At 44.8% G+C, this 15,761-nt stretch overlaps 1 protein-coding gene across 11 annotated transcripts in view; it reads left to right on the top strand.

The window, feature by feature from the left end:
- The window catches only part of RNF144A (ring finger protein 144A), a 115,298-nt gene that overhangs the window by 4,372 nt on the left and 95,165 nt on the right, over window positions 1-15,761 (top strand). Inside the window, exon 1 of one of the 11 annotated variants that reach the window (XM_049695833.1) lies at window positions 14,574-14,922. The exons of the other annotated variants lie outside the window; for them this stretch is intronic. The gene's annotated coding sequence lies outside the window, so the exon portion shown is untranslated. Of the gene's footprint in view, window positions 1-14,573; window positions 14,923-15,761 lie in introns of those variants that run through there. 11 annotated transcript variants of the gene reach the window in all.

The following is a 15,761-nucleotide window of genomic DNA, read 5'->3' as shown; positions in this document are numbered from 1 at the left end:
CGGTGTGCACCATGCAGTGGGGCGTGGTGAGCAGCCTGCCCGCTGGAGCCATTGATGCTGGCTAGGACCCGAAGGATGAGTCCCGGTTAACCAGGCAAATGAGAAGATCAGGGTCAAATTCTGGGGCTGGGAACAGCAAGAAACTGCCTGGGGTGGGAAGGGAACTTCGGGCCGGCACGGCGGGGCTGAGCCCCTGTCCTGTTGGAGGGTGGCCCGGCTATCTCTGAACCCTGTTCAAACCAAGCTCCTGGGTGCAACGGCGCTGCTTTCACTTCTGGAATCTCCTGGACCATCCCAGCAGTGCGGGGGACTTCCATTCTTTGGTTTTGGAGCCTCTGTCCTAGAAGTCTTCCCCCCTTTTCCCTTCCTGCCCCCAGTTTCCTTAGTAGAGGAGAGAGGCTTCAGGGAAGATGAGAGGAAGCCCAGCGGCAGCCATGGCTTTTACAACCCAGCGTCGCCACGCTCTGTCTGCGGGGTCACCTGAGCAAGGCTGCTGTGATTCCCCAGGTGATGGCAGCCGGGCCTGCAGTGGGGAAGCTCCGAGCTGGAAGTGAGCCCCAGCGAAGGATGGCAGTGAGACTGGGGTCACCCATGCTCCTGCCGGCTCCACCCTGCAGGCAGGAACCCGGGCAGAGCTGGTGGGGCAGGGAGCTCCAGACCCAGCAGATGGAACCCTATGATATGCTTGACCTGGGACATGTTTCGGCCTCCGAAGGGTCAGTTTTCAAACAGTCCTTTGAAACAGCATGTTTGATGTTGAGGTGGCAGCGTTTAAAGGTGGTTTGGAGGGAGGTGGGCTGCGCAGGCTGCATCGAAGGAGGACAGAATGCCTTTCGGACTCCACGGGTAGCCAGGGAGCCGTTCCTTGACGGTCTGTCTCTGCATCCGGGACATGGTCCCTGGCCAGCGGCAGGTGGTGTGTGCATCCCCTCCCTGCTTGTCCTCTGTAGCTGGCAGGTCTTCAGGCGCTCCCATGTTCCAGAACAGCCCCGCTGGCCACCCCTTGCTGCCCCCTTCGCGCGGAGGCTTGCCCACACACCCTACAGGAAGGGCAGCCCCCTGGGCAGAGAGGCTGCTTTCCCCCGCCCCGCTCATGGGTGGAAAGTGTGCAGACCTCTGCATTAGGGGGCCTCTTTGACCTCAAGGTAGAACAGTCTCTTCAGTAGGTGTTCTGAGGCCAGAATCATGCAGATATTGTTTCACTTTCCCGGGATGACTTTTGCGGTTCCCAGTGGTGTCCGCCTCCAGGCTCACCACTGACCTCTCGTCACTTTCCTGCTGAGACACCGTTGCTTGTTAAGTCACGCATGTGTCCCTGGATCGAGCTTCTGCGATTCTTCCCCACTTGGTTCCAGCCCGTCTTTCCAGGCTGATCTGTCCGCAGCTTCCACACGTAGGCCCTGGAACATTCTCCCACCACCTCCACGTGCCAAATTCCTAATGATCCTTCCAGGCTTCGCACACATGTTGCCTTTTTCTTAAAGCTGTGGGGTCATCAACGTGGTAGCCGTGGAGGCTGACTCCTCCAGCACTGGCATCTTGCAGATGAGAAAATGCAGGCACGGAGCAGAGAGGACGGAATGGCAGACCTGGGGCTCCAGCCAGGCCCCTTTCTTTCCAGGCCCCAGCCTCTTCTCCCGTGAGCTGGGAGCCTCTTCTCTACCAGGTGTTTCCACAGCAACGTTTTTTCAGAACGTGTAATTGCACTTAAACCTCTCTACTCTAATTTTCCTGTAACTTTATCATTTCTTTTACTAAATTATAAGCTCTACAAGGGTAGGAACTTCTTCATGTTTGCATTCCCTCAGTGCCTATCATGCTCTCTCTAAATGAATTTTTGCTCTGTGATTGAATCCAAGATAGAGAAACCTGGTTCAAAAGGGAACCTGAGGCGGGTTATCGACAAAGAGATGGGATCAGGGTTCACATTCTTTTCTCCAGCAAGATCTGAGCAAATCGAAAGATGCTTTCTCTTTGGGGAGGTCAGGCCACAGAGCAGGACACTGCAGGATGTGTTCCTGAGGATGTCGGGGACCTGGGGCTGTGGGTGAGGCTCCATCAGCCTCATGAGTCTGGATATTTCTAATGGGAGACAGAGGTGCTCTAGGTAAAGAGGTGATCAGGGTTCCTGGAGTGTTTGCCAGGTGAATGTGGTGGGGACCCTCGAGTCACATAGAAGAAGAGAGCTGTTAGAGGTTCTGGACCTACAGGGCATGTAAGATAACCCATAGTGGTGAGTGTCTTCTCTGTCCCCGAGGGGTCTGCTTTTTGAGTGCCTTCCCCTCTGCTTTGGTGCATGGGGCCAGTTTGCATTCAAGAGCATCTTGTAGGCTGTGTGTTCCCAGAGCAGCTTTGCTCTGGGAAGTGGGAAGGCTTGCAGACACCCTGGGGGGCTGGCTGTTGGTTATGCCATTAAGAACACAAAGAAACAAACAGTCCCATAAATTGATTTTTCCTGACACCCTGATTGCCACACGGTACTTCTTGGTACCCCATGCATGGCTCATAACAGTCCTAGGACAATGGAACACAAAGAGCTTCCCGAAGGCTTTCAGAGCTGGCGCCTTGGGAGCCGAATTTGTTGGCGGAAACTGTATATTTCTTCCTAATTGCTTGGCAGGGGTGAGGCGGTGCCAGTGCTGGTGTGGACCAGACAGAGCTGGGTGTCCCTGCTGGGATCGCAGTTGCTTCTTCTTCTTTGTGTCCTGCTGAAACGTTAGCCTGAGATAGTGGGAGGTAGAGTGGTGGGTGGGCTGGATGTATGAGAAAGAAGAAGAACGGGATCTTTAGTCCCTCAGCTCGTGGGACCCTAAGAAATTGCCTCTGCTTCCGTGTTTATTCTCCCTGCTCCTCCCAATCTCGCTCACTGAGACCTTACTAACTTCCCTCTTGTCCTCAGGCAGACGTGTGATGCTATAGACCCAGGGTTTGTGTGCCCCCCGAGTTCGTATGTTGAAACCTGACCCCCAGTGGGATGTTGCTAGGAGGTGGGGACTTTGGAAGGTGATAGGTTTAGATGAGGTCGTGAGGGTGGGGCCCTCATGAATGGGATTAGTGCCCTTGTATTGATAAAGTAGACCCCAGAGAGCTCCCTCGCCCCTTCTCTGTGGGAGGACATGGTGAAGACTGCTGTCTGTGAACCAGAAATGGGTCTCACCAGACACCAGATCTGCTGGCACCTTGTTCTTGGACTCCCAGCCTCCAGAACCGTGAGGAATAGATGTTTGTTGTTTAGAAGCCACCTAGTCTGTGGAATTTTTGTTAGGGATACCTGGATGGACTAAGATAGGCAAAATGGCTCATCACCAGTCATACTGGGGTGAACCCACTCTGCTGATCATCTTCAGAGACCCTTATAAGGTCATGTTCCCAGACGCTGGGACCTAGGAGTTCAGCATATCTTTTGGGGACACAGTTCAGCCCATAACACACATCTCCCAGTGCCATGCAGTACATGTGCATATGTCCTTGTATGTTACTGTATGTCTGGCCAGCAACACAACACTCCCTGTGTCCTCTGTGACAAGCCATGGAAGGGGCTGGTGGCTGGCCTTGGTTCAGCTGCTCTGACAACCCAGCGTCTCCTGTGTCTGCACCGTCTTGCCCTGGACCCCGTGGCCAGATGGCTCTCCAGGCTGCACTCACACCCGTGTTTAGGTAGCCGGAGAGGTGGGGCAGTTGGTGTCAGATCCATTTGTCTTTCTTTATCATGGAAACCACCCTTTCCAAAAGCACCACGGCTGCCTCTGTTTCTGTCTCATCGCGGTGGGCTGGACGGCAACTCCAGGGAGTAAGAGAAGCTGAGAACGTGAGAGACCACGGGAGCAGGGAGAGCGTCCCCGAGTGGACGGGACAGGACAGAGCTTCCGGTGTGGTGCGTGGCTAGACTGTGATTTAATACAATGTCTTTGCTGCTGTCACTTGCTCTTCTCTGAAAGGCAAGAATCCATATGGGATGAGATCCAGACCACTGTGCACGTGGCTTAAATGTTCGTGGTGTCTCGCCAGTGTAGTGCAGGCACCCCTGAATCTCCCGTGGATATCTGTGGTTTGGGGTGCAATGAGGGCCAGGAAATCAGTCCAGTCTTGTTCATTTCTGTATCCCTCTAACACCTGGCACACGGTAGGTGCCCAGTAAATATTTGTTGAACTTAGTAGGCGTCTTTTTCCTTCAAAGATGTTCGAGTCCAGAAGCAATCTCGTCATTCCTTCTTTCTTCTTGTTCATTCATTCACTTGGCAAAATGGTTTTGGTCCTGGGGGTTGAAAGGCAGATTAAGGAATAGACAGTGAGGGTGAGCCATGGGGGGTGGGGTGGGGGGTACTGGTGAGGCGTTTCTAGAACAAGATAGGGTGTGCTGTTCAGTAATCAACAGGACGGACAGGTATCAATCTCGTAAACTTTTGTAATTTTATAAATTGCAGTTTCACTAAAAACAACCACTTGGGACACATAGGAATTTCCATATAGCAGCACTGCTCACTCTCCATTTCTCCTATTTGTGAAATAGCTCCAACGTAAGGTGCATGCTTTTTAATATGCTCAGTAAATGTTTATTGAGCCCTCACCCTAAGCCAGGTCCTGGGCTGTGGAATGTGCAAACGCGATAAGTCTCTGAAGGAAATGTTTTCAGTTTGTCCTTCGATGAATGTACCCTTCCTATAGCAGAGTGGCCGGGAACAGTTCTTATCTGTTAATACTTTAATCACTCCTAGGATTCTTTTCCTTTGGCCTGAAGCCACGCTTCCTTGATAGTGACCTTGTTTTCTCCCTGTCCCCAGCCACATGCAGCTGGTCCAGCCTTTGTCCAGGAGGACCAGCTCGACTGCCCGAGGGGGCCACTGGTTGGAGGCCTTGTGCTGTGTCCTGGGGCCTGACAGATAAGGCCTCTCTTTGGGGACCTCTTCCTGGTACAGCAGGAGCAAACCAAAGGCGGGCAGGCAGAGGGGAGTGCGGGTGGAGGTCCGGGCTGTCCAGGCAGCAGCCACTGGTCCTGTGGGGCTGCTGAGCCCTTGAACTGTGGCCAGTTCCACGTGAACTGTGTCCTGAGTGTAGAAAGCATCTGGCTTCCAAGATCTAATGTGAAAAACAGAATGCAAGATATCTCATTAATAACGTTGAAGTTGATTACATGTTGAAATGATTTTAGTTTGGCTATATTGGGTTAAATATATTACTAAAATGAATTTCCTTTGCTTATTTTTACATTTTATTTTTAATGTGGATACCAGAACGTTTAAAATTACCGATGCGGCTCTCCTGATATTTCCTTGGACTGATGGTCCAAAGGGACTTGGAGGGGTGAGTTTCTTTTTCAGCTGACAGACCTTGTGACCAGCCCAGCTCTGCCCCCTTCTAGAACCTGGCCACCCGGGGACTCGGCACTGGTGGGGCCGGCCAGGAGCGGGTCTGGGCCTGACTTGTGTCGAGTTTACTGTCACTGGACGGTTCTCTCTTGAGTTTAGTCCTGGATGCTTGAGATTCCTGCCCAGCTCGGCCCATCGTCTTCTCCACAGCCTTCGCTATTCAGATTCAAACATTCCACTGAGTCCATTCAGTACCAATTCAGATGCAAGTCCTGGACTTTTATGTTTTATGTGTAAAAGGAGGGGCTCGCCTTAGATGAACACTTTTCTTTACAAAGCTCCTTGATCATGGAAATCTTCCTAGACTGTCAACTTCCGGCCTCGGGTTAACAGCCGCCCTCCTGGTTTTCTCTCCCAAGTCCCCCGTGGCTCACAGTGTCCACCTGGCTTGCCCTGGGACATCGGCTTCTGGCCACCCGCTGTCCAGGATCAGGTCAAGTGTATCCACCAGTACTCCACCACTAGATGCCCAATGGAGACTGGTTGAGAAAATCCTCTCCCACACATGTCCCCTCTTGGTGAATCTTGCCACCTGTGCCTGGCCTGAGTCCACACATCTCGCCTAAGATGTTCTAGAGTGTTTTCTCCAGCTGGTCAGCCACCCACCCAGGCATCCTTCTCTAGCTGACCTCCGGAGAGCTGTCGTCCTCATTCCCGGCAACGGTGCCTGCCTTGTTTGCATCCCTGCTTTCAGAGCTGCCAGCTTTTTTTCCCCTGCATCTTTGAGATGTGTTTCTTTCGCCTGCCTTTTCCATTCTCTGGCCTGCTGTCCTTGGCTGGCTGTATTCCCCGCAGTCACTGGACACACTGCCATGGTCCAGGGCGACCCAGGATACCTCTGCCTCCACATCACCTGCTTTTCCCTGCATCCCAGGCTCACCTCCGTTTTCCTGACTCGGCACTCTGCCTTCTCCTGTGGTCATCCTGGCTCACCAGCTGCTTCTCTTCCTGCCGGTTCCTGGGAGCTCTGCGTGGCCCCTTTGGACCTCATCCTGGCTCTGAACTGCCCTGGCATTTTGTGGATGACACGGAGTTGAGTCAGCATCCTTTCACTCGCGATCACAGCAGGCACGGTGCCTAGGGCCTGCGAGCTTTGCAAAATTGAGTATTTTAAAATCCTGGAAACAAGTATTAGCTCCAAAGTATTATAAAAAAACAAGAAACAAAAAGAAGCCCAAAACCTGAAAAGCCAAAATTGATGGTAACACCCGTGTCGTGTTATGTCAACAAAATATAACTGTCATTTAGTCAGCTGAGAGTTAAGACACAGTTATATAGAAAATCATATTTAACCTGAAATGAGGGTACTTTTTAGTGTTTGGCATGATTCATGGTGGGGCCTCTGGGAGTAAAACATCCCTGAGGTAAGCACTGCTCTCCATGCTTTTGCCTTCTGAGATTCAGACTTCCCCATCTATTTATCACACGCTCCTCACTAAATGGCAGGCCAGGCCTATCACTCATTTTTGAATTCCCAGCACAGGGCCTTTTACACCCAGCTTCAGTGTGCTAAACTTTTATCGCAATTCAGTACGTTAAAAACATAAATAAATAAGGGACATTAAGATACTGCCTGAAGGTTTAAAAGTTTTCTCTTTTTTCTGAAACACTACCATATGGTAGTTTTTAAAACCACTGACATTTATAAACGGACCCCACGTGACAAAAACCCTTAGATGAACTGCTAATAAAAATAATCATCTAGAAGCTGCAAATGTAGTTTGTATCATTTTAGCTTAGATTGTGTGTGGGTCTTTCCTTCCATGGACCCCATGTACTTTATACCACACTGCGTATCTAGAAATCAGTCTAGTTACAGTGTAACTACCGTTATGTGATAATAAATACCTTGGGTAGTAAGATAAAAACATTTCTGGGTTAAAATTTTTTTTAATTGAAAAACAATCCTAAGATAAGTTAGCTACAGGGAACATTTGCTAATATGACGAAGTGAGCCCTGCTGCAGAGCAGGGAGCATTTAAATATAAATCATGTTGCCTCAGCAGGAAGAATGAATTTCTAGGTCTAATCTGGGGGAAGGGATGACTGAAGGATAAATGCATGATTTTTATTTGTAACCACATGATTACTTCAGACAGTTGCACTTTGGAGAATTTTGCTCAAGGAAATGATACTAAATCTGGAGAAAAAGAAGTGCTTGAGGCCCAAAGGCTCTTCATTTGTTTCTTTGTGTGTTTTTAATAATAGCCCCAAATGGCAAACATCTAAATACGGATAAGCAAATACCCCGCTCTTATTTGGTAAGATTTTTAGAGATTATGGTCATGGGAAAATGTTTAAAATATATCATTAAATGAAAACAATTATGAGACTGAAGTGTATGCATGATATGTGTACAAAGATGGAAAATATACCACAGAAAGGAAATCCTAACTCACAAGGACTGTGACATTTTTTTCCATTTTTGATTTTTTAAATTGTGGTTCTGTTCAATTTTATAGTGGACTTATTTCAGTTTAAAAACGTTTAATTATAAATTCTGCACTCCCCCCTCAAAAATTTTATTATTTCATATACAACAAATATATTTCAGCAAATAACTCTGTGTCTCAAGTGGACGTTCTGCTGCCAGGGCTTGAAGAGAAATGAGTGTAAACTAGTAGACATCCCTTCTGTTAAACAAGATAAAGCAATACAAACACTGACATTTTTCCCGAAAGGGGGCTCTTTCAGGCTGGCTTGTAGCTAACGCCCCTGCATCCCAGCAGTGACAGTTCATGTCAGAAACATGACTCGCCCTGTGAAGTCCGGGCACCTCCTAGCCCTGTGGTTATGGTCACTGCCCGAGCCGAACGGAGCAGGACTGCAGGCGCGGTGGCTCAGAATCCTGCCCCAGACTTCACATCTCATCGGTCACTTCTGCAAAAACCTTTAACCTCTCTGTAAACGGTCCCATTTTATTCACCTAAAAAGTGAGACTAGTACTAGGGCTACTTCTTTTTTTTGGCTCCTCTGAGGATTTCATAAATCGCCAATGAGAAAACCTGAAGAAACGCCTTTAAGCTCTATCCAAAAGGCAGAGTCACGAATAAGTCTGCAGAATTCCACAGGGACGGGGGCAGCCAGGTATGAGATGTGAGGAAGTGGTGAGGGATCTGGAAACTCGGACAAATACTGCCTCTAAATGCACTCAAATTCCATCTGGGAAGCACGTCCTGGTTGGATACAATACTGCCCTTCTGGTCCACAGAAATGGAAAGTATTAGACCCATCAAGGCTGTTATTTTCTCTAGCTTTTCAGCTGTTTCTGTTGAGAACTGTCTAAATGAAATAATGCCACATTTCTTCCTTTCCTTATTTTTCTCTTTTGATTGTTGTTTTGCTTTAAATTTTCAGTGAAAATGCTCTAAACCACTGCATTGCTGGTAGACATGGCAGATACAGGCTATGGGCTGAGGTTAGTCCTACGTGCATTTCTTATTGAAAGCTCACACTCCTTATGTTTTATGTACCATCTTAACCATCACAATTTTAGCCTAGCTAGATGTTTATCAATTTTATTGATCTTTCAAAGAATCAGCCCTTGGTTTTGTTGCTTTTCTCTGTTTTGTTCTGTTTATGATTTCATTGATTTTTGCTCCAGTTTTTATGATGTCTTTTCTTCTGCTTGTTTTAGGCCTAAGTTGCTCTCTTTACTCTAGTTTTCTAAAGAGGAAGCTTTGATTATTGGTTTTAGATCTTTCTTCTTCTGGCATATAGGCATTTAATGCTATAAATTTCCCTGTAAGCACTGTGTTTGCTACATTCTGCTCATCTTGATAAGTTATATTTTAATTTTCATTCAGTTCAAAATATTGTTAGTTTCTCTTGAGACTTCTTCTTTGGCCCATGTGTTATTTAGAAGTGTGCTGTTTAATCTCCAGATAGTTGGGGATTTTCCAGCTATCTTTCTGTTATTGACTCCCAATTTAATTCCATTGTGAAGTGAAAGCATACTCGGTATGATTTTTGTTGTTTTTGTTAATTTGTTAAAATGTGTTTTATGGCCTAGAGTGCTCCATGTGAACTAGCAGAATGTGTATTCTGCTGTTGTTGGATGGAATATTCTATGTGTCAAATAAATCAAGTTGATTGTTTAGTGCTGTTCAGGTCAGCTATGTACTAACTGCATTTCTTCTTGCTGAATCTGTCCATTGCTGAAAGGAGTGGGGAAGCCTCTAGCCATAATAGTGGGTTTGTCTATTTCTCCTTGCAGGTCTGTCAGTTTTTGTGTCTGTATGTTGCCACTATGTTGTTAGGTGCATACACGTTTAGTATTTTTATGTCTTCTTGGAGAATTGACTCCTTTATTGTTACATAGTGCCCTTCTTTATCCCTGATGATTTTCCTTGGTCTGAAGTCTGCTTTGTTTGAAATTAACATAGCTACTCCAGCTTTCTTTTATCATTAACGTGTTATGTCTTTCTCCATTCCTTTATTTTTAACCAGAGTCTTTTTATTTAAAGTGGGTTTCTTTAGACAACATATAGTTGAGTCTTGCTATTTTATCCACTCTGAAAATCTCTGACTTTTAACTGGTATGGTTAGACTGTTCACACTTAAAGTGATTATTGATATAGTTGGATTAATACCTACCATAGTTGAAATTGTTTTCTATTCATGACATCTGTTCTCTGTTTTTTTCTCCCCCTTTTTCTGACTTCTCTGGTTTTGAGTATTTTATGTCATTCTATTTTATCTCCTCTATTGGCATATCAGTTATACTTATTTTTAACCTTTTTCAGTGGTTGTCCTAGAGTTTGCTATATATATATAGTATATATATATATATATATGTATGTATTCAATACACATATTTTACTAAACTAAGTCAGCTTTCAGATACCACTACACCACTTGCTATGCAGGAAAGGTGCCTTAGAGCAGGTATTCCTGATTCTTCTCTCCCTGCCCTTATGACTTCACTGTCATTCTTTTCCCTTATCCATATTCTGTAGTCACCCAATGCACTGTTGCTATTCCTGCTTTAAATAATTTTCTTTTAGATCAATTAAGAAAATTAAAAAATGAAACATTATATTTTACCTTCATTTATTTTCTCTCTCTTTCCCTGTGTTTATGTTGATCTGTGTTTCTGACTTATTTTCTTTCTTTCTGAAGAACTTTACATTTTTTATGGTAGATTCCCTCAATTTTTGCTTGTCTGAAGAAGTATTTATTTTTCCCTCACTTTTTTTTTGGCGGTACGTGGACCTCTCACTGCCGTGGCCTCTCCCATCGTGGAGCACAGGGTCTGGACGCGCAGGCTCAGCAGCCACGGCTCACGGGCCCAGTCGCTCCGCGGGATCCTCCCAGACCGGGGCACGAACCTGCGTCCTGTGCATCGGCAGGCGGACCCCCAACCACTGCGCCACCAGGGAAGCCCTTTCCTTCACTTTTGAGGGATAGTTTTCCTGGAAATAGAATTTTAGTTTGGTAGTGGCTTTCTTTCAACATTTTAAATAGTTCACTGCACTTACTTGCTTGTACGGTTTCTGTAGAGAAGTCAGATCTACTTTCTTATTCCTGCTCCTCTATAGGTACAGTGTTTTTTCTCCTTCATTTCTGGTTTCTTTCAAGATTTTCATTTGGTATTTGATTTGTGCAGCTGAGTATGGTATGCCTAGGAGTACATATTTTGGTATTTCTCCTATTTGATGTTCTCTGAGCTTTCTGAATCTGTGGTTTGGTGTCTGTAATTGATTTTGGGAAATTCTCGGCCATGCTTGCTTCAAATATTTTCCTCTTTTTTCTTTTTCTGGTGTTCTAATTACGTATATGTCATATTCTGACATATGCCTATGTCTGTATGTATATTGAAATTTTCCTACAGTTCTTGAATGTTCTTTTATTTATTTATTTATCTATCTATTTATTTATTTATTTCTGTTTGCATTTTAGTTTGGGAACTTTCCTCCTGTTGAAATTTGAAATTTTCCTACAGTTCTTGGATGTTCTCTTCCTTCCTTCCTTCCTTCCTCGCTCCCTCCCTTACTTTCTTTCTTTCTCTCTCTCTCTCTCTCTCTCTTTCTTTTTGGTTTGCATTTTAGTGTGGGAACTTTCTTTTACCTGTCTTCAAGCTCACTGACTTTTCACTGTGCTTACTCTGTTGATGAGCCCGACTAAGGCATCCTTCATTCTTTACAATGTTTTGTTTTCTAGCGTTTCCTTTGATTCTTAAAAAAAAATCCATCTTTATGTTTACATAACTGTGGGTGAAAAATGTCACCTGCCACATCAGTAGACAAAAGATGTTGTGGCCATCAAGCCATCAGCCACTGCAGCCACCACCAACTGTGTACCCTGAGGGGATTTAGGGTGGAGAAAGGTAGGACACTGGCCCTAGATAGCTGAGGTGCACATCAAAGGAATGGTTTCGGGATGAGTCCAGACTCTTATATCTTCCCATACATAGAAAAGTGCTAAATTCATTAACTTGAGATGTCTGTTTTTTCTTTAATTAACTGTAATCTTTTAATGTTCTGAAGACTGGGTTTTTGTTGCAAAACTCCTATGAATCCTGGTTCCTCCCTTACCTCTTCAGAGCAGTCCCTCAGAGTGATTTGAGAGGCTGTCTCCCAGGCTTAAGTCCTCAGAAAATCCTCCAAATAAAACATAATTCTCAACTTTTAGGTTGTGCATTCTTTTTCAGTCCACATAACCCATTGGCTTTGTGTTTTGTCTGCGCTGCCCCAAAAGAACCCTTATTGCATTAACCATAGCTGTTTTAATCCCCTGTGTGATAATTCCAGTACCTGTGTCATGTCTGGGTCTGGGCTTGATGCTTGCTCTGTCTCTTCAGATTGCAATTTCTCTTGCATATGGTATGCTTTGTGGGTTTTTTGTTGATAGCTGAGCATGATGTATTTGTTAGTAGGAACTAAGGTAGAAAGCCTTTAGGGTGAGGTTTTATGTGAATGTTGGTAGGAGCTGAGCTGTGTTTAATGTGTGCTGTAGCTGTAGGTGCCAGAGGCTTCAAATTCCTCTCATGAACTTTTTTGTCTTCCCTGACGTCTTTGTGGTTTCCTAAGAACTTTCCTAAGAACTCATCATTAGAGGGTGTCTGTTTCCTGCAGCCCTCTCACCTGTAATTCACTGTTACCATACTGGTGCCCTGTTAATGGGGCTGTAAGTTGCGAGGCAGGGGAGCATTCTATACTCTCAACATTAAGCCTCAGTCTTTCAGCAGGACAGTGTACCTGGGCTGTGTTCTTCACAAGAGTTTCTTAGCTATTTTGCTCCTCCTTGGGTGAGACAGGGTGAGACAGGACTGGAGTGGAGTCATTGCTGTTCTTCAGGTTCGGTGAGGGCTGCAGAATGGGCCTGTGTTATGTAGACCATCTGGGCATATTTCAATTGGTTACTCTTCCCCTCTCCAAGCTAGAACCAGGAGTGAATTTTCCTGGTTCTTCACTGTGAGAACCTGGTGGGATTCCTAGAGGTCAAACCCACCAAAGCATGGGGGCCTCCTCAAGACTGTGGCCCCTAGTAGTTTCTTTCTCGCTCAGTCTAGTTCATACTCAACTTCTAGCAATTCATGAAAATTACCATGTAGGTGATCCTATCTGTTGTGGCCTAGAGGATTCTCCTTCTGGTGAGCAGATCTTGGCTGTGACTTTGTGACCTCTCCAGATTTCAGGGGATTGGTTTGCCCTGCGCCCTCAGTTTTCTGATGGGTCCAGAAAGTTTCTGATTGTGGGTTTGTCCAGCCCTTTCGTGTGAGAATGGGAGTGACAGCTCTTTATGTGTCAGAGCTGAAACCTCAGGTCTCCACCCTCACAGTTTTCTGCCCACATGTGCTATTCTGCCTTACTCTCCTTTGTTCAATAACAAACCTTGTGAAGGCGTTGGCTGTGAGACTGGAGAGGATATCAATGGAAACCAGGGCACTCAGAACTGCGGTGTGACGCTGGGGAACTTTGTGGGTCTGGGCCTTGACTTTTTAACCTATAAGTGAATGAAACCTCTGTTCCCTTCCAGCTTTGAATCTAACCTTCTCTTCCTTCTAAATTACTCATGATACTTTGCAGGAGATTCTGCGTAGCGTAGGTGTTCAAACTTTTCTTCAGTAGGCTGATAACTTTTTGCCCTTTGAAGTGGAGCATAATTAGCTGAATAACCTTTTCATGGCTAATTTCATTGTTCTGTCATTTATGGGACATGATATAATGGATTTACATATATTAGGCATTTAAATATTTTTGAAAAACGTAATGAATGACTTGAATGGAATTTTTCCAGGAAATATTGTATTTAAATTTTAGTTTTTAAAAATGAAGTGCAAAAGAACCCAGACACAAAGGGTCACATATTGTATTATTCCTTTTGTATGAAGTTCCCAGAATAGGTAAAACCATAGAGACAGAAAGCCAATTTCTGGTTGCCAGGGACTGGTTGGACTGAGAGTGGAGACAAACTGCTTAGTAGGTAATGGGCTCTATTTTGGGGTGATGCGACTTATCTTGGAACTTGATTGAGGTTCTGCTTGTACAACATTGTGAGTGCACTGAATGCACTGAACTGTTAACTTTAAAATGGTTAATTCTATGTGAATTTGACCTCAATAAAAATCATATATAGCACATTAAAAATTCAAAAGTCTAACAGTATAAAAACTTTTACAGTACAAAGCAATTCTTCCTTCTGTCCCAGGCTTTTAACCTTCTGAACCAGATGCACCTGCTATCAGTTTCTTATATACTTCCACACCAGTCCCTCTCACCTCCCTTTTTAAGTGGGAAATGCTGCATATTGCTTTTTTTCTACTTATTTTGGATTTTTCTTTATCAGCACATAAAGATCCACCTTTCTCTTTTTCCGAGCTACATAGTCAAAGGAGTTATTTTCTAAGTTCTTAAAGTTGGTGTGTGTTTTATCTCACCATTCTAAATAAACCATTCTTTCCTGTGGTAATGCCTCTACTATAACAAGGTGCTTAATCTGTGCCTAATTCAGTATCCAGTTGGGTAAATCAATCTGCTCTTTGTGAGCAGGTTTAAACCTAAGAATTAGCTTCATTTTTATGAGTCATTTCTTAGAATCAGGAAGGATGATGGTATTAGCCAAATGCCTTTTATCGCAACAAGATAATTGAAAATCATTTATTTAATTGATAGTTAAGGAGCCAATGAATCTGTTCCATAGCTGTAATTTGACAAATATCTCCATTGCTGAACACCGTGTTTTATTTTCCCCCAGAGAAGACAAATGTGAAATAACTAACTGCAGGACGACTCCAAAGGGATGGCTGTGGGGCCCTCTGTCTCCCAGTGTGTGATGCTATTAGTATACAATACCCGTAGACAGAGATGGCTTTATACACGCCGGACAAGACCTCTATTCATCTTAGAGTCAAACAAATTGCACATACGAAAGCCTCCACTTGCTGTGGCCACAGAAGCTGAACCGAGTAGAACTACACGGATTTTTGAATTAAGAACTTTCAAGCCCAGCAGCAACTGAAAGACAGTTCTTGATTTGGAAATTGAAAGATTGGGAAGAGGTAGAGGGGCTGCCTTTGGATCTCTTTTGAGTACTTGTGTGTATGGAATCGCAGGTAAGTGGGAGGATCTCACTCTGTGAGCTGGAGTCTGTGCTGATAACCAGTGGAGTCTCAATGTCCGTTCAGTGTAGAGACAGACAGGAAGAAGGAAGAGCCTCCACTAACTCTAATCCCTGTGCCCATGGCAGAGCCAGTCCCGCTCTAAGGATTTGCTTCAGGGATCCCTGGAATGCAAAGCAATGGGGCTTTTTGTGGGATTTTAATTCAGTTTGCAGTACGAGATCCTGGGTGAAGCCAAAGAAAAATAACTACTTTCTCTCAATGTGTAGCATCTCATGGGTAATAGACTACATGAAAAATCTTTAGTTCTAAAAACTTAGAGTTATAAATGTAGAAAGTAAAACAAAAAAGTTTAATTAGGAATAAAATGAGGAATAAAATTCTCTGTAGTATAAAGTGATTACTAACTGTTTTTTTCTACATTCTTCTAGAAAAATTTTGTGTGTGTGTGAGTGTATAACTAAAACTTATGTTTGTGAATGGGATTATTATACACATTGTTATGTATTATGCCTTTGTATTTGCTATTATGTCTTAGACATCTCTTCATACCAATGCCTGCAGGTCCAGCTCCTTCTTCACTTATATGAAAGACACCATCTTATTTATTCAGCTTGTCCCTTTTGATGGACATTTAAGTCACTTTCCAGTTTTTATCTTGCAAAGAGTGCTGTGAAGCATTCTGTCATCTGCCCGTTCCCAAAGTGATACCTGGTTATTCCGACACCTGACATCCAGCACCCACTCTGATCACTATCGTTCCTCAGTGCAGCTAATCCTTTTGCTCCTGGTCTTCAGAAATACCTCATCCCCACAGGATCGTCAGCCCTACT

The sequence above is a fragment of the Orcinus orca genome, chromosome 13, assembly GCF_937001465.1.
Source record: "Orcinus orca chromosome 13, mOrcOrc1.1, whole genome shotgun sequence".
Classification (NCBI taxonomy): Eukaryota; Metazoa; Chordata; class Mammalia; order Artiodactyla; family Delphinidae; genus Orcinus; species Orcinus orca.
Note: the sequence above shows the minus strand (reverse complement) of the source record. Positions and strands in the feature narration are given on the sequence as shown.